This window comes from Macaca nemestrina, chromosome 16 (genome assembly GCF_043159975.1).
Source record: "Macaca nemestrina isolate mMacNem1 chromosome 16, mMacNem.hap1, whole genome shotgun sequence".
Lineage (NCBI taxonomy): Eukaryota > Metazoa > Chordata > Mammalia > Primates > Cercopithecidae > Macaca > Macaca nemestrina.
The window spans coordinates 42,510,459-42,537,630 of NC_092140.1; the positions used below are offsets into that span (position 1 = coordinate 42,510,459).

General features: G+C 34.9%; 1 long non-coding RNA gene across 1 annotated transcript; it reads right to left on the reverse strand.

Moving 5' to 3' along the window:
* On the reverse strand, positions 1-27,172 carry LOC105481769 (uncharacterized). Its single transcript, XR_987181.2, has 3 exons — positions 27,121-27,172; positions 988-1,044; positions 1-736 (listed from the first exon to the last, which is right to left on the reverse strand). It is a non-coding gene; the product is annotated as an uncharacterized lncRNA (long non-coding RNA).

A 27,172-nucleotide genomic window follows, 5' to 3' on the forward strand; every position in this document is an offset into this window, starting at 1 on the left:
TAATCATAGAAACTCTTTAATTCTAATCGAATACCATTAGAACCAGTATTGGGTTCTTTTATCAACACTTTTTGTTATATCAGGAAGTCATAAAATATGTACATAAAAACTTATACATTTTATCTTAATTAAAAAACATAAATGTTAATTCTTTCACCTATCTTTGATCCCAGGCCAAGGTATTTTATTTTAGTATAAGTCAGCAGATGAGATTTCCTTGTCATCTTTCATACATAAAAGGGATCCATAATTCATCACCTCAGATTTCCAGTTTTCATTTATTTCAAGTGGAGCAATAACTTAAGTACACTTGCAAAGAACTATGATTAGAAGATTTACAGTAACTTTCAATTTTTTACAATTAACTTCTCTATACCTAATTCAAGTGTAATTATTTTAGGGAAGTCAACTTTATTGGGAGGATCCAAAGCACCCAACACAATTACCATAAAAACAAAAATTTCTTCTTCGTTGTGTTTTACTTGTTGTTATTGCCATATATAATGATTAACTAAATTATAGCTTCGGGGACAAATATAGCCAAAATGTTTAATTCACTACTAAACATTGGTAGCAGAACTATGTGCGTAAACCGTGCAACTGACTAGCTATAACTGTAACTGTGCCATTAGTATCCATCAGTTAGTTTCACAGAAGGTAGAGAGAATAATAACCAATCAAAAAAGTGGTGGATGGTTAAGAAAACTTCTAATCTTCAAGAAAATCCAAAGCATATCTGCAACATTTTTTTAAAAAAATTAAAGGAATTAAATACATAATCTTCAGAAATGTTTCTCATAATCTCTTCTGATACTTCCCAATTCTGTTGTACATTTGGCTCCTTTTTCCTTCCCATATTGAGTCATATTTCCTTTTCCATCACCCTTTTACCATCTCAGGTTTTATTTTGAGGTGTGGGTGTGTGTTTCTGTGTGTATATGTGTGTGTGTGTGTGCATGTATCACTTTAGCCACTTTACATTCTTACATTTTTCTACATTTTCTCAAGTCTCACCTCTAATTCTTCTTCAGAATCATGAAATATCTGGGGGGAAATGGGAAAAAAGGGCAGTCTAAAATTATTTTCTTGGTAATTAAACTTTTACATCTTACAGATATTTGCCAAATGTATTATTTGCCTGATCCATCAATGAGCTAAGGTAGTAGTCTTTAAGGCTTGTGCGTTCCAATAGAGCAAATTAAAGTAACACTGCCATTTGGTAGTAGAGAATGCCTTATATAATAAGGATCATTCAAATAATATAAAATTAGAGATTCATTAAATACAACACAAATAAATACATATGAATCAATGATCTGGAAACAAAAAGCCAGCCTAGGAGGTTTTCTTCTTAATATAATTACCTTAGTGCCACCAACTAATGGTAAGATCATGAACTATGAGCAAAATATAACTACATTTTTCACTCTTTTCTCTTAAAAATATGTGATTTTTCATTATTCACAATTCTCATGAGAGAAAGTAAACAAGAGCAAAATTAATTTAAAAAATGAAAATACGCTATAGTCAAAATTTCAATAGAACTATGCTAGAAAAAAATTACCAAAGAAAGACTTCGTATATTTGGAAAAAAAATACATGTATAAATTAGCCTAATTACTACTTATGCAAGAGATTTGGTTGTAGCTTTTATATCTACCTAATAATTTCATGAGTTAGTGAGAAAAGGATTGAAATTCTGAAAACTTCAGTCTCATATCAGTTCAAATGTTTACTGATCATAGCATCAAATAAATAATCTTTTGAAATTTATTTTTACTCAGTTATTTTCTGTAATTCTAATGTGCCTTTAAAAATTTTTATTTTCAGAATAAAATCTGGTGTAAAATATTTAAAAGCTAAAATGGACAAAGTAGACAACAAATTTTTTAAAGAATTATTTATACATTATACATATAAGCAGAAATTTAGGTTCAAATTAGAATATGGAAAACAAATGGTTTTAATCATCTATTTTCCTGACAAATAGCAAAATAGTTTTGTAACATTAGATGTTTTATTCAGTATCTCTTTGTTAATGATTAGAAGAAGTTAAGAGTAAGTCTCTCCAGGTCCAGAAATTAGACATTTACAGTATTTATCAGTATACAGTTGTCTTTCTAAGGCTTTTGATGTACAGCCATACACATCAAGAGACACACACACCTGCAAACACAGACAAAGCTACCAACTGATGTGGCTATGAATGGATGATATTCTATTTTATTCACTATTGGTTTGATCTCTTTAAATAAGTCATGCATTGTTTACAGGGCACTGTATTAGCAAAACTGATTCAATGTGATATTCAGGTTAATTATTTTATTATTCTGGGGTTTTGACCTGGTTTGTATTTCAGAAGTCATAAACAGTGCAGATTTGGATTACTGAAACTGTTCTTGCCTATAAATGATTTTCCAATAGAAACAGCTCAAACAGTAAATCAAAAGCAAAAACTACCCTCAGAGAATTGTCATTCTCTAATATAGACACAACATTAAAGAAAAGAAACCCACCAAAACTTCTTACCAGATTTAATATATTTTCTTTTAGAATTTTTTTTTTTTTTTTTTTTTTTTTTTTTTTTTTTTTTTTGAGACGAGTCTCACTCTGTCGCCCAGGCTGGAGTGCAGTGGCACAATCTCGGCTCACTGCAAGCTCCGCCTCCCGGGTTCACGCCATTCTCCTGCCTCAGCCTATCGAGTAGCTGGGACCACAGGCGCCGGCCACCACGCCCGGCTAATTTTTTGTATTTTTAGTAGAGACGGGGTTTCACCGTGTTAGCCAGGATGGTCTCGATCTTCTGACCTCGCGATCTGCCTGCCTCAGCCTCTCAAAAGGCTGGGATTACAGGCATGAGCCACCGCGCCCGGCTTCTTGTAGATTTTTTTTTTTTTTAAATCAAGTTTTCCATGTGAATTGTGCTTATTAAGATATAGATATTTAATTGAAATCTAAATGTAGAATTTGTGATCATAGTCATGTCTACCTTACCTTAAGAACAAAATAAATATTGCATAGCAATAAAATGAATCCAAAAAATCCTAAAAAATAAAAATGTAAGCAACTGGCCAGGCGTGGTAGCTCATGCCTGTAATCTCAGTACTTTGGGAGGCCAAGTTGGGTGGATCACTTGAGCTCATGAGTTCGAGACCAGCCTGGCCAACATGGTGAAATCCCGTCTCTACTAAAAATACAAAAAATAGCTGGTTGTGGTGGCAGGTGCCTGAAATCTCAGCTACTTGGGAGACTGAGGCAGGAGAATTGCTTGAACCTGGGAGGCAGAGGTTGCAGCCAGCTGAGATGCCATTGCATTCCATCCTGGGTGACAAGAGCGAAACTTGGTCTCAATTAAAAAAAAAAAAGTAAGGAACTAATGTTAATAAACAGCTTAGCTAGCTCACATTGCCTGTGTCCATGCTACAAAACTGTAGACGTAAAGCAAAACTAATATCTGATGTTCTCATGTCCCTTTCAAAGATTGGGTTATCTTGGTGTATCCCTCAGGAGACTGTACATTTGACTGAAATCACTCACTATCAGTAATTTTAGAAGTGCTTTCTCTGCATCCCCAAAACAAAACTGTTTCTATTAGCTAGAACCTGTGAATATGATTTCTTACATGGCAAAATACAATTAGGTTTAGAGACCTTGAGGTGAGAAAATTAACCTGATACCTAGGTAGACCAAATCTAATCACACGATTTCTTAAAAGCAGAGAACTGATCCCAGCTGTGTGCAGAGAGACAGCAGCATGAGAAGGATTGGACTTGGACCACATCCAGTTGCTGCTTCTAATATGTATGGGGCTGTGTGCAAGGAACTGAATTGTGCCAACAACCCGAATGAGGGAGGAAATGGATCCCCCACTCTCACCCCTAGTCTTCAGAAAGAAATGCAACCATGCCAAAACTTTGACTTTAGCTGGAGTGAGATTAGCATTGAAATTCTGGCCTGTGGAAAATAATACACTTGAGTTATTTTAAGCCACTAGATCTGTGGTCATTTATTAGGACAGCAAAAGAAAACGAATACAATTCCAAATCATACGTATGGTTCAGTTGCCATGTCTCTTTAGTCTACTTCATTTGGCAGTTTTTTCAGTCTTCCATTGACTTTCATGACCTTAACACTTTTGAAGATTGCAGACAGATTAGAATGTCCTTCAATATGGGTTTCAGTGTCCATAGTGTTAGACTGAGTTTATGAGCATTTGGCAGATTACCACAGAAAGATTGTTATTTCTCATTGTATTTTGTCAGATAGAGAATGATTTTGATTCTGTCCATTGCTGATGATGTTCACTCTGACCACATAAATAAGTTATCTGCCAGGATTCTCCAACTGTGACGTTACTATTTTTCCTGTGGTAATTCTTAAAAGTTTTGGAGGGAGAACTTTGAACTATGTGGTTATCACATTTGTCAACAGACTGTTAATTAATTTATTTATTAAAGTATGGGCTCTTGATTTCCTCTTTGAGGGTTACAGTCATTGCTTTTATATCGGTGTCTCTATGTCTCTCCAGTGGATATTCTCATGACTGTTTTTGGATTCCCCCTTGTGCTACCTGACTATGAGGATATTCTGTTCATACCGTTGGGTTCCATGACTCCACACCAGGTTACCCCAGATCATGCCTTCCTATGGACATCACTTTCACTATTTCTTGGGCTCTGATGTTTCTCACCAGCCAACCCCACCCCTGGCCATAGATACCCACCTCATTTTACTGGGCTGTGACTCTTAATTTTCACAATTTTTAAAACTAATTATTTGTTCTTTATGGAACCCAATAATGTAGTGCTGAAAATATATCAGTTACTAATTGGTGCATGATTTCAGGATACCATGGGATCAGTTGCAAAATACTATGAATAAAAATTAAATTATTAATTTGTCAGTGATTAAAGGGAGTTTTTCTTAGTTTTGTTCATATATTCTACAGAGTTAGAATGAAAAATTTCAAATTATTTAATGTGATACAAAAATTACATTCTAGAAAATTTCACAATTGCATTCAGTAAGCTTTAGTAAGAACGTATAGTATGAATGTTTATTCACCTCTTAATTTACTTAAAATGCTAACATAAAACACAAAAGAGTCATCAGAGTCAACAAGTTACAATGAAAAGTATTTTGAATGCTTACTCAGAAACCCTAGATTCAAATATATACCCTCTAATTTACCACGGGCAAATTAATTACCCTTTTTTTCTCATTTATAAATAGAATAATCTTTGTCTTGTTCACAGTGGAAAGCTCATGATCTTTAAAGTCACATAAGTTTGGTTTTGGATCTCTGTTTTCATATCAATAGCTATGTGACTTTTGACATTTTATTTAATTTACCACATCTTCTATTTCATCATCAGTAAAATGAAGATAGTAATTGCTACCTTAGCAATCAATCTGAAGTAGGAATGAAATGGGACAATATGCGTAAATACCTAAGCCAGTAGCTGTTAGGTGCTTATAGTGTGTGACAGTAGTATCAACGATTGGACAAAAAAAGAGAGAAATATCAAAAATATTTTGTGAATTTTAAGGTGTTATAAATATGTAATTTATTTTATTTTTTAAATAATAATAAAACACTTTGCATTTCTCCTTTTAGGCATTATGGGAAATGTAATAATTTATTTTCCAGTATTTTTTTTAAATTTATTTATTATTATTATACTTTAAGTTGTAGGGTACACGTGCATAACGTGCAGGTTTGTTACATATGTATACTTGTGCCATGTTGGTGTGCTGCACCCATCAACTCGTCATTTACATCAGGTATAACTCCCAATGCAATCCCTCCCCCCTCCCCCCTCCCCGTGATAGGCCCCGGTGTGTGATGTTCCCCTTCCTGAGTCCAAGTGATCTCATTGTTCAGTTCCCACCTATGAGTGAGAACATGCGGTGTTTGGTTTTCTGTTCTTGTGATAGTTTGCTAAGAATGATGGTTTCCAGCTGCATCCATGTCCCTACAAAGGACACAAACTCATCCTTTTTGATGGCTGCATAGTATTCCATGGTGTATATGTGCCACATTTTCTTAATCCAATCTGTCACTGATGGACGTTTGGGTTGATTCCAAGTCTTTGCTATTGTGAATAGTGCCGCAATAAACATACGTGTGCATGTGTCTTTTCTAGTATTTTTAAGACCATATTCCCTACTGAAATTTAATGGAGGAAAAGAACCACATTTGTGCTCAATGTCCTAATATTCACTTATAATATTTTATTATAGCTATTTGTGTGCATCTGTATCTTCTTTCACTTGAGAGTAAACTCTCCACAGGCAGTGTCTGTCATGAGGTTTGACTTATGAGTAAGTGTCAAATGGATGTGAAATAAAGAAACTAAAAAAATATGTGTGAAGTTCACATATATTGATAGAAGCAAACAGCAGTATTGGTTCACATTCAGACCATCTTTCTAGTTCAGATCTACTGAACACAGAATATTTTAATAAAACCATAGAACATCTGTGCTTTTAAAAATCTGTTTGAATATGAGAAAATACATGTTACAAGAATTTCAAACTAATTTTAAATATGTAAGATATTAGTTTTTCATTAAATAAAACTGAATTCACTTCCACTACTAGAAATAAAAACAAACAGGCCAGGCGCGGTGGCTCATGCCTGTAATCCCAGCACTTTGGGAGGTCGAGGTGGGTGGATCACGTGGTCAGGAGATCGAGACCATCCTGGCTAACACAGTGAAACCCCGTCTCTACTAAAAATACAGAAATTAGCCGGGCGTGGTTGTGGGCGCCTGTAGTCCCAGCGACTCCAGAGGCTGAGGCAGGAGAATGGTGTGAACCCGGGAGGCGGAGGTTGTAGTGAATCGAGGAGCACCATTGCACTCCAGCTTGGGCGACAGAGGGACATTCTGTCTCTAAATAAATAAATAAATAAAGCTAAAATTAATGTGTACATTTTTTAAGTTACACTTTTTTTTTTTTTTTTTAGAGACAACATCTCAGGTGTATCACTATTTGCCCAAGCTAGAATCAAACTCATGAGCTCAAGTAATCCTCTCATCTCAGCCTCCAGAGTAGCTGGGACTACAGGCATTTACCATTCTGCCTGGCTTATACTTTAAAACCCAAAGTGAATGTCTGTAGGCAATTGAGGAACTGTGTCCAGCTCAAAACTATAAGAAAGGAGTAGCTTGAAAAACAAGTTTGCTATTTCCACTAATCATTTTATTAAATTCCTCAATATTATTAAAACTTCAAATCCTAATAATTTTGTTATCATTACTATTATTGTTAGAAGTGGTTTTTTTTTGTTTGTTTGTTTTTTGCTCTTAAATCTTTCCCTATAAAGTTGTAAAAATATTCAGATTTTACTAGTTATTTTATCTGGAAAAAGTAGTACATGTTAAATTTTTGACAAGGGCATGTAGCATTGGCCCAGAAAGCTAAATAACTTGTTATCTAATATGCTTGAGGAGAGTGAGTGTTGGGTATCTAAGTGAATGTTGTAAATTCCAGAAATGGAGCCAGAATGAGAACTTAGGGTCACTAGAGTGAGAGAGAGGTAAATTGTTATGTCATACAACATACCCAAACTACAACACTAGAATGATCTTTCAAACATTTCTAAGAATCATTTGGCTAGTGGAGCATTTTTAGGTGGACTAACCTAAATACTAGTAATTGCTGAATAGCATATAAAACTGGGTACCTGGAACCTAGTTTTTAAACCCAGTTTATATTTTAATGAAATATATTTTATTTATATTTAAATGTTAACTTATGACAAGGTAACATTTTTTTCTGTCATCAAAAACATTGACATTATAAAATAAACTACTTTCCCATCTCCGCTATTTTACAAAATTATTTTTAAAAATTCATTTGTGCTATTCTGTCTTTCCTGATATTCTAAGCTAGTGGTAAACACTGTCAAATCCCTTTTAATGTAACACAATCATTTACAAAGTAAATCTTGTTTTTCAGAGAGATGCATTTATATCTAGAAATAATTCACTCGACATGTGATAAAAGGAATTTAGATAGTTTTACATTTTTAAACAAGGGCCACTGACATTTAGGGATTTCTACTGAGTGCTCAAGGAAGTCCATTTAGTAATGAGATAAATTCTGAGTACTACACATGGGAATATCATTTGTAGTCCACGAGGACTTTCGAGTCTACCTAAAAATAATAACAGTTAACACAGGTTGGAATTTAATTAAAAGACTGATGGGAAGCAACAAGAGCAAGTGGGAAGATGGAAAAAGATCCCTTAGTGCTTAAGAGTAAGAATTGTATGTAGCATTTTAAGGACAGTGGTTTGAAGGATTAGGATGGTCCAGGACAAATTCAAGGCCATCATATCCCTCTGCCTCTGCATCTTTCCACTAAGACTGGAGAGTGAAGTATCTTACAATCTATGCTCCCTGCTGCTGGTGCTTTTCAGCGATAACCTAAAAATTATCAAGCTTCCCAAAAACCTAGTACAAGAAATTTCACTTAGTTTTATTGTGATTTCGATCATTATTGCACAGAATATATTATTGAAAGCATACAAATACTTGTAAGCTGTTGGTAGGCAATTGACATTTAAAATGCATATCTTTAAATTAACTTTCAAGACTACAAGTGGTTAATAGTGGGGAGAGAAAATGAGGAGTTTAGGTTTTAAGTGATCCTTTTTTTTCACCTGCAATTTTAAGTTTCCCTGGAAAAATCTTCCAAATTATTTAAAAGGCAAACTTGTTCATATTGCCTTCCTGGTTAATATTCTTCTATGACTGTTAATTAAACAAGATAAAACCCAAATTCCTAGCATATAGTCGGCAGGATTCTGCCCACTTTCCTGTTTCTGTTTAGCCACTTCTCACAAACCCTTTGGAAGTCGATCTCAGTAAGCTGCTTATTGCTTTCTCTATGCCTTTTATGTGATGTTCTCTCTGCCTCAACTAACCCATTTATTTACTTAGTGAGTGCATACCCATAGGAAAACACCTCAACTCACAGCCCTGCACCTTTGTGAATGCTTACAAGCTCAGGCAGAGTGTGGCACTTTCTTCTTTGTGGCTCCCATGTCTCTAACGACACTGCTGTAATTATGCTTAGGTGTTCATGTCTTCCGTTAGTCTTCAAATGCCTCAGAAAGAGAGATCATGTTCTATACCTCCATGATCCTCTTGTGCCTAGACAGAATAGGTGTTTTGTAAAGCACTGTTGAAAAATGAATGAGTGAAATAGATGGACGTGAAATATTATCAAGATGCCAAATAGGTTCAGAGCACAGACGAACGAGTTGGTTCTAAGAATAACAATTCATTTACTTGACAATTTTCTTAGGAACAACTAATCTAACTTTCCTCGCAAAACCACCTTCCCCATCCCATGTATAAAGAGTAGAATAAAAATGATGCCATTACATTCAGTGCACCCTAGTGGTTACAGAGAATGGACAGCACTTAAACATAGGGCGTCACCCTCACGATACTTTTTCACACCTCATCCCTACAGTTCAGCCGACTCCTTAACAATTGAAAAACGTTTGGGTGATTTGAATATGTATAAGATCTGCCATTTGTAATTTTTTGAGTTGTTTTTCTTGCTTATATAAAATGACATCTATAATGCTTTTAATCAACTTCTGTATCTAGCATTCAAATGCTGTTGACATTAAGGTAAACAATATAATTTGCACTAACACTATGGAAACCTTTAAGTTCATGTACACACAATAGGTTATCTTCGGCAAAATTTTATGGAAATATTCTGTATTTTTTTTATTTGAACACAGTAGACAGGTACTTGAACAAAAATGACCTTTTTATATCCTAAGTTCCTCAAATCCACTACTGTGATTCAGTTTTGCATATTGCACCTGCTGAGTTCCTAATGCAAACTATCACAGTGTGTGGTCCCTGCTACTATAAACATGAATTCTCTCATTGTGATTTCATATCTTCAGCACTGATTATAATGATTCTTTGTCAGCTCAAAGCTGTCAACATTGTTCTCAAAGGACTACAACCTTAGCTTAAAAAAAAAGAAAAAGAAAAAAAAAATACTGGGAGCTAGTCACATGGAATTAAAGGTGAACTAGTGTTCTCAGAAAAAGAAAAGGAAGACAAATGTTTCTCTACTTTCTCACTGACAAGAAAAAAAATGAACCGTATAGTTTTGGTTTTGTCATATCACCTTATTAATGAAACAATATTTTTTTAATGAAACACTTGGCATCACTTTTATTTTTTCTTATTTTACTACAGCAATATTATAAATATAAGCCACTGATAGTTATTTTTCTGCTTAATCCTCCTTAACACATTTCCTTTTTCATAAAAAGTGATAAACTACACAAACACTCAACTGCCTGATTACGCAAATACCTCTGCTAATTTGCCAAGGTTAGCAGAAATGGTGCGTACAGCATTTTGTTGGCTATGCATGGATGAAAGGTGCAGAAACAGCACAAGGCTGTATATTTCACACTCCATAAACAAAATGGTGAAACATACACTAGAAAGGTGCAATACTTATCTAATCTAAATTCAGGCAACATCAGTAGCTTTGATCTCTATTAGGTTAAATCACTGTCTCTTCAAGGAATGACCAAATCATTAACCCAACAAACCAGTTGATGAAAATACTCACATATATAAATACTGAGTAGACAACATTTCTGATACAGTGTGAAATAACTCCACATAGTAGAGCATAATAATAATGACTGGAATAGCTTTAAAGTTTTATCCTTTTTTTCCCCCCGTTTATTTGTCCATTCATACAAAAAATGTATTAAACATCTCTGAACTGAGCAAAGTGTTAGGCATTAAAATAACAAAGATAAATAGCAGTTTTTAATGCAATGAATCTCATAGTTTAGTGGGAAGAGCTAGCTCTACAGACAAATTAATAATACAGAACATGGTTAGAACTCGCATTAGTAAGGATAATCTCGGCCATAACCAATGACCCCCAAATTGCAGTGGTTTACAAAAACTAGTATTGTCCTCATCATTGGGCTATGGTTCTCCTGTATATTATATTCACTATGGAACTTAAGCTAAAAGAAATATTCTCTGTGAAATATTTCTGATTCTTAATATTATTTTTATCTGGAAGGGACACATGCCAATTTCACTTATATTTCACTGGCCAGACCAAATAACATTAATGTGGTGGGACTGACATTAATGTGGTGGGAAAGTATTATTCTCCCTCCACAAGGGACAAGAAAAAAATTGGAAATAACTATTCAGCTCTTATAGTACTATAAAACAGAGGTGGACCAAGCACTTTTGGAAGATACTGGGTAAATCAATGTTAATTCTGAAAGAATCTGAGGTGAAGAGGACATCACGGAGGAGGTGACAATTAAAGAACAAAATATACCTTGTCAATATTACCTTCTCACATTTTTATGGGGCAGAGAGTGTAATTCTCTACAGAAATGTAGTGGTCTAGAAGTATAAAAGAGAATGGTATGCTTGGATAGGAGTGAAAAGTTCAGGACCCAACATACAATATTTTGCAGAGTAGGAGAAGTAGTGACTTTGGTGAAAAAATAAAGTGTCTTCAAGACTAGATTATAGGGACTGGACTATATTTCATTAGCTCTGGAGAATGAGAAATATTTAAACAAAAAAGAATATGGATTGTAACCAGGTCTCTGAGACCTTCTAGGGGAATGGGAAATACTGAGCAGTCAGACTATTCTCAAGAAGAAGATGAAGGCCTAAAATAGAGAGGAGCAGTAGGAATGCGAAAGGGTGACTTGCTGCTTCCTGGGAAGTTTTAATTTCAGATATATTAGTTGATAATTGGGACCTTAGTTAGTCTATCTTTGATAATAAAATAAAATAAAAAGATATAAAGACATTTATTAATTGCAACTGACTTTAAACATTATGCTAGTAAAACATTATTATTTAATGTTTTAATAACTTATGTTAAATGTTATGGGAAAATATATATGAAATTTACCATTTTCACCATTTTTAGGCATATAGTTCAGTGGCATTAGGTGTAGTAACATAGTTGTGCTACCAACACCACAATCCATCAGCAGAATATTTTTCATCTTGCGAAACTGAAACTATGTACCCATTACAAAGCTTCTTATTCCATCCTTCCCCAGTCCCTGGCAATCATTATTCTACTTCCTTTCTCTATGAATTTGACTAAATACCGCATAAGAGTGTTTTAATTGTATTAAAAGAAGGAAAATTATAATTCTATGAAGTGTATCTTTTTTGAAAGTATATCACTGATTATCATAAACCAATTCATAAAATTATTATGAAATGTGCTATTTTGGTAGACCAATGACTGCACAAGCTCTCTAATTTACTGAAAGGACTCATGTAACTAAATATAAAATTATACACAACAGTTAACAGTTATTGCAGCAAAGCATATAGTGAAAGATTACAGGAAAAACATATGCAATAGGCAAAGGGGAATGGTCACAAACACAGGCTTTCTTGCCTTCACTTTGTGGGTATCACATTATAGATGCATCATTTTCTCTACCTGCAAATTGTAGATTATGTGGAAGCAATCTTTACCCAGGAAAGCCCACTTGAGTCTTGGGCTCCAACATGGTGCGGACCCCGAACCAGGCATTAGATGCACATCATGAATCTTCATGTTTACTCTGAACGTGCTGACAACCTGGTCCATCATGATGCACTTGGGATGCATGGATGTACAGAATGCTTGGGATGTATAGAAAGAACATCATCACTCAATAGCTACAAAAATAATTCAAGTTGTTTTGTTCTCAGAGTTTGCATGTAATCACGATTACTAATAGGCAAGAACAGAATAAAACAAGACTGCTGCATTAAGTTTTTCCATATATATGTGTATGTATACATGTATATATCTAACAAAATATACAAATATTCAAAGTCTAGCAGCTTTCTTAGTTTTAATTTCAGTTAGCCATCTATTTTTTAAAATAATTAGACAAAGACCTTGCAAATCGTTTTTGATACAGGTTGGGTGTCTTGAAAAATTTTTTGAGTTCCTGGCATGACGTTCATTGTGCATGTAAGTCAATAGGACTTCAACCACTAGTCACAGACACAAATTTATCTCATTAATTTATAGTTACTCCAGTCAAAAATATTATTGTATAGTCCAACTTTCTCTTCAGAATGTAGAGAGCGCAAAGGGCACATGAAGGACAATTCCGGGTGCAGAAAGTTGGGTAAGGAGCATTAGCACAATATTCCTTGGAGCCTCAAATTTCAAAATTATGCCACCAAGTCTTCCCTCATTACTAGAAATAAAATGCTTCTCTTTGCCTAGCCAGTCTGCCTATGTTAACTTCTCTCTACCACATTAAGGTGATGTGAACAAGCAATTTCAGTCCATTGGCTCATAATTTACTCACAAATACAGATTTTGGGGAGAAATCAAAGTCAAATCACAGACTTTTACTTTGTTTCTTCTTTTTTAGATGACATAGAAGCTTAGTGTCAGAAAGACTTGCCCAAGCCAGTGTCATATAATCAAAAGCAAAGGGCAGGACTTCACACTAGCAGTTGGCTGGAGCCAGGTTTACCAGGAAAGATTAGCTTCAGGAGGAGGAGGAGGAGCTGCGGCACTGCTGTGCACTGTATTCCAAAGAGTGCTCAGAGATCTGAAAAGGCTTGTTGTCATCCTGCGGAGGAGAGGCACTGACCTTCGGTCTATTGAGTTTTTGAGTTACAGCCTTCGTTGGGAAGCAGTAGTTCCACCTCTTTTTGATCGGGGGTTGGTAGCATTACAAAGTGGCAGAACCTTGGTTCCTGCTCTAGTCCATTAGAAGAGCAGTAATGATTTGGTGAGTGCCAGGCCTGCTTCTGGAGTGATCAGGAGCTCAGATTCAAACCTTATGACAAAGTGGCAGAACCTTGGTTCCTGCTCTAGTCCATTAGAAGAGCAGTAATGATTTGGTGAGTGCCAGGCCTGCTTCTGGAGTGATCAGGAGCTCAGATTCAAACCTTATGAAGGCAATTGATATGACCTAGGGGATGGATAAACTGGATTCCATCTTGATACCATTCCAGATTGATTTCACAGAATGTCACAGAAGGCCAACATGGAGACACTATAGTTACTCCTTATTGCTTACGTCTCAGTCACCCAGTTAATTTGAGAGCTGGATGGAAATTCTCATCTTATGTCTGTTCATTCAGTCTTTCAAGTAAATATAATATCTGATGAGCTCCAACTATGTACTAGGCAATAGGAATATGACAATGCAGAAAACATTGTCTCTATCCTCAAAAATTTGATGTCAGGTGTCATACATAAATGAGTCACCAGATGATTTCAATACAGAGTATAATAGGGACTATTATGAAAGAAGTATACTGTAGCACAGAAAAGAGATACCTACCTCAGTCTTTGAGAATCAAGAAAACTAGAGTGATTTTTAATAGCTTGAAGTACAAGTTATTTCTGTTAGAGTATGCTTCTTCCTAGTAGCTGTATTTTCCCCAGAATATATCACTGTGATTTAGTTTTTGTTTTGTTTTAAAATATCCATTATGATCCTCAAACATTGTCCAGCTTTTTACGTTTATGGTTAGATTATTAGTCTTCGTAATGAACCTTTCCTAGTTCTCAGGAGAGTAGATCAAGGTTATTTTCCCGGTTTCTAAATTATTTTTATCACTCACTAGCTTTGGCACCATACTAACTTGTTGGCAAAAATGTGTTCATAGTGTCCCTCTATTATCCCTTTATTATCTGTTTGGTTGTTAATAATAACCTTCTCTCTTTTATTCTTTGGTTGGTAATGTGTGCCTTGTCTTTTAATTTCATGATCTAACTTGCTAAAGGTTTGTCAGTTTTCTTTAATATTTCAAACAAAAACAAAAACAAAAAAACAAACTTTGGTTTCATTGATTTCTTTATTGATTCTGCTTTCAGTTTTATTTATTTGTGCTCCAATCATTATGGCTATGCGCCTGCTTTTGCTTGCTTTTTACTTAGTTTGCCTTTTTTCTAGTTTCTTAAAGCAGGAGCTCGGCTATTGATTTGAGGATTTTTTTTTTCTTTACTGATTCAGGGATTTCAGGATATAAATTTACATCTAGATACTGCTTTACCTATATCTCATAAGTTTTAAGGTATGTTTTAATTTTTATTCTGTTCAAAATCTTATCTATTTCCTTTGTAATTTGTTCTTTGAGACATTTTTTTAAAATGTTTATTTTCCAAATGTTTAGCATTTTTCAGATTCTTGTTTCTGTTATAGATTTCTAATTTAATTCTAGTCAGAAAACATATTTTATATGGTTTCAATATTTTAAAATTTATTCAGACTTATTTTGTGGCTAAACATATAGTCCATCCAGGAGAATATTTCATATGCAGTTGAAAGAACTTGTATACTGCAGACTTTGGATTAATTGTGTTAAAAATTTTAATTTTTACAATTTATCAATTTAGTTGATAACGTTGTTTAAGTCCTGTGTATTCTTAGTGATTTTTAGTTGAGTTTATAAAAGAACACGAATAGGTAAGGCAATTCTAAGGAAATAGGACAAAGCTGAAGGCATCACGTTACCCAACTTCAAACTATACTACAAGGCTACAGTAACCCAAACAGCATGGTACTGGTATGAACACAAGCACACAGACTAATGGAACAGAATAGAAAACCTGGAAATGTGGCTGCACATCTACGACCATCTTACAAATACAAGCAATGGAGAAAAGATTCCTTATTCAATAAATGGTGCTGGGTTAGCTGGCTAGACATATGCGGAAGATTGAATCTGAACCCCTTCCTAACACCAAACACAAAGTTAGCTCAAGATGGAATAAAGACTTAAGTGTGAAACTCAAAATTATAAAAACCCTAGAAGACAACCTTGGCAATACCATCCTTAATATAGTAACGGACAAAGACACCAAAAGCAATGACAAGTGGAATATAATTAAACTTAAGAGCTTCTGCATACAAAAGAAACTATCAATAGAATAAACAGACAATGTACAGAATGGGAGAACATTTTTGCAAACTACGCATCTGACAAAGATCTAATATCCACCATCTATAAGGAACTTATGCAAATTTATAAGAGAAAAATACCCCACTAAAAGTGGGCAAAGGATATAAACAAACATTTCTCAAAAGAAGACATACTTCATACAACAATCACATAAAAAAGGCTCAATATCACTGATCATTGGGTAATGCAAATCAAAACTGCAATGAGATACTCTCATACTGGTTAGAATGACTATAATTAAGTCAGAAAATAACAGATGTTGGTGAGGTAGAGGAGAAAGTGCACTGTTGGTGGGAGTGTAAATTGGTTCAACCATTGTGGAATGCTGTATGGTGATTCCTCAAAAACTAAAAGCAGAACTACCATTGGACCTGGTATCCCATTACTGGGTATATACACAGAGGCATATAAATCATTCTACCATATACACAGCTGCATGTGAATGTTCGTTGAAACAATGTTCACAATAGCAAAGACACAGAATTAACCTAAATGCCCATCAATGATTGGATAAAGAAAATGTGGTACATACATATCATGGAATATCATGCAGCCATATAAAAGAATGAGATCATGTCTTTTGTGGGAACATGGGTGGAGCTGGAGGCTATTTATCCTTAGCAAACTAACAAAGGAACAGAAAACCAAATACTGCATGTTCTTCCTTATAAGTGGGGGCTAAATGTTAAGAACTAATGAAGATAAAGAATATAACAGACACGGGGGTCTACTTGAGGATAGAGAGTGAGAGGAGGGAGAGAACCAGAAAAGATAGCTATGGGGTAGTGGGCTTTATACAGGGTGATGAAATCATACGTACAACAAACTCCTGCTACCTGTGTTTACCTATGTAACAAACCTTCACATGTACCCCCAAGCCTAAACTAAAAGTTAACAATTAAAAATAAACCATTGAGAGTGGGGAATATAACTTATTGAAGATTATTGTTGGATTTCCTATTTCAACTTTCAATTCTTCCAGTTTTTGCTTCAACTATTTTGGATTTTGTTGTTAGGTGCATAAACATTTTTTTTTCTCCCCTGAGTTTATCCATTCATCATTATGAACACTGATGGACCCTTTTGTCACTCTTTGTCCATCGTAACGTCTCTTAAAGTCTCTCATATCTTAATGTAGCCACTCCAGCTCTCCTGTGGTTATTTTTTGACATATATGTGTATATCTTTTGACATTCTTTTATTTTCAACTTATTTGAGCTTTTGAATCTACAAGATCTCTCTCAAAAATACCATATAGTTGAATCTTGATTTTTTTAAGCCAATTTGATGATCATTACCTTTTTAGTTAACTTATATTGTGGAATTTACATCTATCATTTTCATATTTGCTTTGAATTTGTCTTGTGTCTTTGTTGTTCTTCTGTGATTACTTTATTGCCTTATATTGAGTTAAATAAATAGTTTTATTTCTCTGTTGATTTTTTTTTTTTTTTAAGGCAGAGTTTCACTCTATCACCCAGGCTGGAATGCAATGGTGCGATCTCGGTTTTATGCAACCTCCACCACCTGGGTTCAAGCTATTATCCTGCCTTAGCCTCCTGAGTAGCTGTGATTTTTTAAACTATATAATTTTGACTTTTCTTAGTAGTTGCCCTAGAGATTGCAATAGAATTTTAATTTCATTCTGGTAAAATACCCAACCTTGGCCCCAAGTAGCTCAACTTCTCTCCTCCTCCTTTGTGCTATGATTGAAATCTCAGTTATTAGTGGTTTAGGATAAATATAACTGGAAGCCACTGAAGTGTTTTGAGTAATGAAGAGCTAAGTTCAGATCTGCACACCCTTAGGAGATCACATTTGTAAAAATGTCCTTACACACACACAAACACACACCACACACAGACACACACACTTCCTGTTACCTAATAGATGAATTCATCCTTCTGGAAAAGCAAGAATTTCTGAATGAAAAGCTATGGTTCCATTCCAGCTGTTATATTGTTAAGTCATATAACACTGTAGAGTTAGCCCTTCTTGTAAAAAGGAGCTTGTGTTCCATAGACTTTTATGGCTCAGTCTGTGATAACATATATCAGCTTATGCTGCATCTTTGGCTGAAATACAGTCATCACAGAGGTTAGTGCCCATATCCCTAGGTACTCAAATAGCAAGTGCTAACTGCTCTGTTCCGTCAGCCAGATCTTGGCTCTTGCCCCTGAACCCTTTTCTTTTGCCAGCTTTTGTATACAGTGTAGAAACTGACTGAACTAATTTGTTACCCTGAATATGGTGGGGTTTAGCCTTATTGGTAAATCATCTTTAAGACAAATTTTCTTTTCCAGAAGAAATATCATTTCTTATATGTAAATATTAGTAATTACATTTCAAGGAAAGAACAATTTGTTAGATAGCAATGTGTTATTGATGAGTCATTACAAAAAAATGTTAATTTCATTCTCAGTGGTAGACATATAATTCCAAAATAACATTTTGTTTCTTTGTTTTGTTTGAGACAGAGTTTTACTCTTTTGCCCAGGCTGGAGTGAAGTGGCACGATCTGAGCTCACTGCAACCTCCGCCAAACCAGGTTCAAGTGATTCTCCTGCCTCAGCCTCAGAGGTAGCTGGGATTACAGGTGCCTGCAACCACGTGCAGCTAATTTTTGTAGTTTTAGTAGAGATAGGGTTTCTCCATGCTGGCCAGGCTGATCTCGAACTCCTGACCTCAGGTGATCTACCCACCTTGGCCTCCCAAAGTGCTAGGATTATAGGCATGAGGCACCGTGCCTGGCCTGTGTGTGTGTGTGTGTGTTTGTTTTAACAAATTTTTCAACAAAATCAGATTGTATATGACAAGTTCTCCATTGTTCTTTTCATAAAGTAACTTGCAGGAACTGGAGTCGAGAATCTCCTCATATGAAAAAAAATTTGCCTGTCAGACCTAAGGATAACCAGGACATTGAGGTAGAGGATGAACTACAGTCAGAGAGAGCAAGTGATTAGCCATTTTTAGATGGAACATAGCAGATCTAAAATCCACATAAAAAGGAGTATTGATATGAAGAATTTATGAGAAATAACAGACAGAAGTCAGAAGGAAAACAAACTCAGGATCCAGACAGTTTCCTTAAATGTGTTATTTCTGCTGACTGTGTGAGCCCTAAACATGTACAGGTAGACTCTTCTTTAGGGAGTATTTGGGATTCTGACCTGTTGCATAATTTAGTACATTTAATATGACATATAAAATGGAGTAAAGTTAGACATTTATTGTGCCATGTCCATGTCATATTTAGAAACTGCAGTCTTATTTTTAATAGGACAACATAAGGGATTGTATCTACTAAAGACAGAAAGCCCTTCCCACTATAATTCTTTTCCTTAGAGAATTATGAATCATATGACCCATTGGGATGTCTGCAAATGACACATTCCTATATTTTAGTTCTTATGGTGTATACTAAATAGATTTTAGAGAAAAGGTTAAAAAGAAAGAAAGGAATTGTAGAATATTCACTCTAACCATGAAATTAGGGTGATGTATGGAACTGAAATAAAAGAAAGAGGAGCACATAAACTGGAATGTAGATTACTCTCATTCCCTCTATAGCAAGAATGCACAAAATGATGCCAACACTGACCTTCTTTATATTAGCCATCTCCTGCAAGTGAGAAATACACTAAAGAAGATCTTTGAATCCTGGTCAGTAAGACATAAGAACAAAGTAGGAGAAGACATTAGAACATTTGATCATACTAGAGGAGGTGGACTTCCCATTATTTCTGTGAATTCTTCGTAAATCAGAGGGCTTCACATCTTCTTTCATGTGCATGGTGTAATTGTCTAGATGTGCCAGGATGAGGCTCATCATTTTACAAGCACAAAATATAAACACACAGGGTAGTTAGAGTTTTTAATGTGAAAAATAAATTAACATTCTATCACATAATTTATGGGAAATGTGCAATGTATTTTATTGACTGCCTGTAGAACTTGGAAATATGATTTATATGAATTTGCCGTTTCAGCATGATGAATTGATTGTCACATTGAGGATTATGGAATTAGCTGGAAGAACAGATGATTAACCACCACAGCATTTTGGCGAGTGAAGTTTTACCTTCTGATTTTTGAACATTAATAAATCACACTTCAGCATATGGGATTATTTTGGCAATAGAGTCACTTATCAATTTAGTCATTTCAAACCAGAGTAATGTATAAGTTGAAAATGCTGCAGACATGAAAACCAGTTCCTGAGAACAATTGAGTATTATTCTTATAGTCACATTAATTACAGCTGAAACAAACCTTGAAGAGCTAAGAAAACTTAGCACAACTTATCCACTATTTACTAGAAAAAAAAAAAAAGAAATCGATACGGCCATTAATTGCACAAATAGCAATAAATACTTTGGCTGCTCTCCAGGAAGTGTACCAACTGAGAGAATTTTTCGTACTGCTGGTTTCATTACACAGATCGCAGTCACAGTAAAGCGGGCAGTGGACTGCTGTTCAATAAACTAAATTTAATGTTACTCAATTATGATCATCGTGCTCAGATATAATACTAATAGGAATGTCAACCGCTATTACATTTTCAGATTTATGTAAAATAATTCAAATGCTATTTGCTATCCCTCAGATACAAGGTTCATCTGGTTGTTTATGCAGTTGGTCGATATTGATCGTGCACAGCAAGTAGCACAGTAGAGGCCCAACGGCAAGTATATATAACATCCCCTGTGCCAGCAGCTAGGGTGCTATGCCAAGCACCAGGGGCAGCATGCCAAGTCATCAAGCAGATAGCGCACCTCTGCAAAGCTGCCTCTTTTTTTTTGTTTTACAATATTTCTTTGAATTGCTCACATGTGCCATGAATAATTCTTGCCAACATTACCCAGCATGAAACAGAAATGAAAGCAGGAAAATGTCTTTCTTAGGTAATTCTTTGCAAAGCTAAATGAATCCAGTGAAGATATCACTCTGGCATCATTATATGTTGTTATGTGTGGCTGGGGCTGTGTCATTTAGCAAAAAATGTTACAAAAAACTGTTCAGTGGACTGAACAGCTCGTACATATGATTTTGTATACCACCTGCAAAAAATATACCAAACCATATAATCAACCACCTGGCCGAGTAAGTAGGGTAGCTAAACACTACTTTGTTGTTGTACCCACATTTTCAGGAAGTTGGAGAACATAAACAGACACAGGCACAATGAACATGTGTACACGATAAGGCTTGTTAAAGCTTTTCTGTTCAATAAAGCATACAGTGCCTGCTGTTCAGAGTACTGTTGAACAGATTTGCTTTATTTCTAATGAAGGTGTTTGGGCATTTTCCTGGCACAAATGGAGTGAAATTATGTACTTAAAACAACACTTTAAAACAACAGCACAACAAACCACCACTTCTATTGCATTGCAACAGATTGGAAAAAATGAAAATAGATATAAACTGAAAGTCAATAATGAATTAGTGTTGCTACTATGGATGAATCATTCATTTAGGAGAATCTTGCTTAGTTTTAAACAACCTGTGTGTCTAGCAACTTCCACTGAATTCCTTGCTGCCTAAAACATGTGTTTATTATAACAGTCTCCATACCAATGCTCGTGGCGAAAATACTTTACAGGTGGCCTCTTTACTTATTTGGCTATAAGTGAATATGAGAGTAATTTGATTGTAAACTAATCTTTATATCACCAGATTTCCAGTGTTAGCAATGTCAATCTCATTATCTCACCTTTTCACTAGCTCAGCACTGGCTTGCTTTCTGTGGCGATGCACCTTTTAAAATTCTAGTCCCTCATTGTTTGACAGATTACTGGAGGAAGAACTAATAACTAGATGAGGGTATTCAATGTGAAACAAAGGGAGTTGCTGCTTACAGACCAAGGTCTCTTGCTCTCATTATCTCTGTGGCTCTGAGTTTAAGCTCATTAGATTCTCCCTTTTGTCTCTTTTTAATATAGAAAGACTGATTTGGGATTTGTTGACTCCATCCCAACTCCTTAAGAAAAACGTTAGGATTTTGAACACATAGAGAAGTTCTGCTATGTAGTATTAGTTTTCTACTTAAAAATCTTTTTTTTAATTTTGGATGATTTGGTTACCTCTTACCCCAAATTTTTTCCATCTTTCATTTGAGAATAATTTTACGACATGGGAGGTTTAAAAGTGCATTTGCTTTGTGAGAATATATAAATGTATTTTGCCAGTCATTTCAAATGTTCACGTTAACTTCTATTTCCTCTAGAAAAAAAAATAGAGGAGAAGTAGAAGAGAACTTTTAAAACCTATTAATAAATACGCTGTATATATTAAATGCAAAAACTAGAATAGGGACAACATGATTTTCTTTTAATTCAAAATGATCTCTAGACAAGAAGAAGCTAAGAATAAAATAAATTTCTTATAAACATATAATTAAAATACATTACATAGTGTTCTTAGAATTAAAAAATAAACTTTGACATTTATGTTTAATGTTCACTATGAGATAAAGAATTTCTCCTCATTATGTAACCTCCCATCTTTCCTCATGTCTACATTTGTTTTGGTTTTGTTGTGTATATTTTCATTTTATAATTTTTAACTTTTGCTGTATGCTTTGAAATAGTAAGAACATTATCTACTTTTGAAATTTTTGGCTGTCATTGAATATATTATGTTTGAATATATTATGACACTGAATATCAATCACTTCAGAGCCCTGTGTTGCAGTTAGACTAACTTGAGAAAAGTAAATAATCCATATGGCCCTAAACTTTGCCAAAGTACATTTTTCTAAACATCCAGGACAATTACTTTTCAAAAATATATTTTCACCTATTCTTCTTCATCCTGAAGTCATTCTGTCACTATTTTTAGTGCCTCATATCAACTTTCTCATAGTCCTACTTCCACTTTTTTTTTCTTTTCCAAGAGAATATTTCAGAATATTTTGTTTGTTTTGTTTTGTTTTGTTTTGTTTTGTTTTGTTTTTGGAGTCTCACTCTGTTGCCCAGGCTGGAGTGCAGTGGTGCCATCTCGGCTCACTGTAACCTCCGCCTCCTGGGTTCAAGCGATTCTCCTGCCTCAGCCTCCTGAGTAGCTGGAACTACAGGTGCACGCCACCACACCCAGCTAATTTTTGTATTTTTCGTAGAGACGGGGTTTCACCATATTGGCCAGGATGGTCTCGATCTCTTGACCTCATGATCCACCTGCCTCGGCCTCCGAAAGTGCTGGGATTACAGGCGTAAGCTACAGCACCCGGCCAGAATATTTAGTTTTATGTAAGATAATGGTAATCAGCACTCTCATTATGACTGAAAATGTCTTTATTTTGCCTTACACTACAATATATTAACTTAGAATTTGAAGTTCACAATGGTTTGCTTGCATAGTTTTCAAAACTTTCAAGATGTCACTACACAGGTTTGCGGAATCTGGTGTTATAAGCACTGTCTTAGATCAGTCTGTTTTCTAACCCTTGTGGGTAGGATGGTTTTGTATATACATTATTTCTTTTATCTTGCTTCAGTAATTTGTGAACAGTCAAATCTTTGAAGACTATGTTCAGAGTATTTTCCAGGGATTTGTGTTTTCTATTTTGTTTGTAGTGGTTGTGTTTTCTATCTCATTTCTATCTCATTCTCGGCTCTGAAGCATAGGCAATTGTTAAATAACTGGAAGTAAATCTCCTTGTTAACTCTTCTCTTACATCTGCTTTCTTTTTTCTTTTTTCTTTGGCTCTTTATATTAGGATATGTTTTCAGTTTATTGTTCACATCAATAGCTGGCCCTTGAAACTTATCTCTTTCTAGCTATATATTGATAATATTGTTAATTTCCAGAAACCCTTTGTTACTCTTGTTATTTTCTTTCCTTAATTTCTTCATTCTTCCATCTCATCCTCACTTTCTCCCTCCCTTTCTCCTGTCCCCTGTGTCCTGTCTTCTATTGTTTTCCTTCCTTTCCTCTTTCCGTTCTTCCTGCTTTCTTACCTTTCAAATATATAGTAGACTATTCTGGTTTTCTTGAAGTAATTACCTATCAAATTTCCCTGATGATGTCAACAGGAGTTTTTTCAATCTAGATGCAAATATTAATGTAAAATGTTATTTTGTTACTTTATTCTGTTACTGACAAATGTTTAATTATATTTGAAAAATCTGGGGATCTGAATCTACTTTCTCAATTTGTTTTATTATATATAAATAAATCAAGTATTTCTGATAAAAATTTAGTATCTGATATTAGATAAGCTATAAATGTAAAATCATGCTGGAGTTGGAAGAACAGTAAAAGAAAGGAAAATACATCATCAATAGTTTTATAATGATTTTATTTTGAAATGATATTTTAAATATATTGCAAAATGAAATATATTACTAAAATTAATTTCACCTTCATCTTTTTACTTTTATTGTGGCTACTAGAAAATTAAAATACATGTATGTTTCTTATTATATTTTACCAGACTGCACTATATATGCCACAGTATATACCACATGACTAGTATGTATATATATATTCATTATCAATAAACTCAATTAATCTGAAACCATGTTATCTCTATTTTGGTCTAGTGTTTCCAGAAATTACTTTTACCTACAATTTGGATTTTTTTGGCCATATATGTATTAATATTATAATCTTTTTTATAGTGCATAAATGTTCTGGTCCTTTGGGACTCAGCATGCTGAATCTGACCTTAGTAGTGGCGCTGTTAGCACTGACAGGCAGTGGAGGTGGACATGAGGTAATGCCCCTTCAGGGTCTATAAGCAAGGCATGACTCTGTGGTCAAGTGAGGCTTCATGGGAGTGGGAGTTTGGGAGTAATTTAAATCAAATAAATCATTTCAAATATCATTATTCTCAGTATCAGTCTCCAACTCTTTCCCAATGATTACTCTAATTAGTACATAAGATACTAGAAGATTTTGTGAATTTAATGTATGTTGTAATTTCTCAACCCAGAGCATCTGGCTCTGCATTTTTTTTTTTTAGGGTAATCATAGAAATGATTTTCTTTTTACCGTGCCTTTTTTTGTTTAAATTAAAAAAAAAAAAACTAAACAAAACTTAAAACCTATCCTGTTATTGCCACCTTAAACTTGCCAGTGTGTGAAACAACCATTCATCCTTATGGTCTTATATTCCTCATTTGCAGTGATGGTATGGCAGCATCCATTCAGTCTGCCAAAGAGGGACTGTGAATGATAATTGAAGCAAATCATTTGCAATCTGCATGTAGAGGTTACTGGTACTCTATTTGAAAATAATTTAATCACTGCCATGGAGATCAACCAGGAATCAATTACAGATTCCTATCACCAGAGTGGTGCTGTAAGTTACTGTGTTATGTGAGTTTCAGTAACAGATGGAGAATCTACTCTTGATAGTTTAACAAGAAAGAAATTTAAGAGAAGAAATTAAGTTTAACATTGTTGGGTGATATAGTATAATATCCAGAAATGACTGCCAGAGCAATGCCTCAGAACTGCCTACCCCTGGGAGCTATAAACTCTACCACTTCTGAAAATGTAAGAATCAAGGAGCTATCATCACAACTTCAATTTTCTAGATTACATTGCCACTGTTGTTACAAAATAAATATCTGCGTAGGATTTTGTGAACCATCTGCAATATTTCTTCATACTAGTTTCCAAGAACAGGAAACTTAGAACCAGAGAAGTAAATTTGTGAGCAGACGATATAGAAATTCAGGAAAAAAGGTACTAATGTGAAGAATGTTATTATAGATAAAGAGAGACACAAAATAATAGCAAAAGCATTTATACAGAAAGATATGATCATTCTAAACTTTTGTGTATTTAGTAACATATGATTAAAATATGCAGCACAAAAAAGATATAACCACAGAAAAATACACAAATGTACTATCAGAGTGGATGATTTAATATACCTGTCACAGTAATTGATAAATCAAGCAGACAAAAAAAAAATCTATAAGGGTATAGCCAATTTGAATAACATAATTAAGAAGCTTGATTTACATATATGAATACATATATTCTGAAAAGTAACTATAATATAAATAGTAATAAACATACATTTTTCTGAAAAGTAATAAATAATAATAATATTTTTTGTTCAAGCACATATGGATATTAAGCTTTAAGCATGCTTGCCTTTTACTCCACAGGGAGACATCACATCTATCTTCCAAGGCTGTTCACTATGCAAAAATCCTTTAAAAGATAATCCTGGACAATGGGTAGTCATTGCCTTGCTGGCATGACATAAAGACCCATGGAGAATTGTTTACTAATAATGGCATGACTGCAAGATGGCAGTTTGAGATTACTCACTACATATCTTAAATATATATCATCACATGTGTCTTATGTTGCCTTTGAACTCTTAAAACACTTGCTACAAGTAGTTTTACAATTTTGTTGTTGTAAGTAGTACACAGGTGCACTAAACTCTCTTTCACTTATGAGGGTTTAGTGGATGGTATCATTTGTTTAGAATTATGCTTTTGCCTTTGCTCTTGCTATGTTTTATAGTGGAAGTAGTATAATTCCCTGCCTCACTGGCATTGGGCTCAGACATGTAATTTACTTGGGCCAATGAAAGATGAGTTAGCTTCACACGTGCTTCTGTGGACTTGCCTTGTTTAGCTTTCACTCTAGGTGCCCTGCTCCGTGCCATGAAAAAGAAAAATACTCAAGATAGTGATTGCTTCTTCAGCTTAGACCTTGTTTTAGTCTATTTAGTGTGGTGATAACAGACTACCTAAAACTGGATAATAGATTTTAAAAGTTTATTTGGCTTATAATTCAGGTGGCTGGACAGCATAAGACCAGACAACTGCATCTGGTGAGGTTCTCTGGCTGTTCCAGTTCATGGCAGAAAGCAGACGAGGCTCTCTTCGCATGTGCAAATAGATCACATGGACAGCGGGGAAGGTGGGGAAATGTCAAGCGCTTTTTCATAACCAGCTCTGCCAGAAACAAATAATGTGAAAATCCCCTCACCCCCAGGGAGGACACATTCATGAGGGTTCTACCCACCTGACCCAAGCACCTCCCACCAGCCCCTACCTCCAACATTAACACATTGGAGATCAAATTCGTGCATGAGGTTCAGAGGGCACAAACATCCAAACCACAGCAGTCCTAAAATGAAACATAAGCAGAAATGACCTGAGCCCATTCTTCAGGCTGAAACACAGGTGCTGCAGCCACTCCACAGACC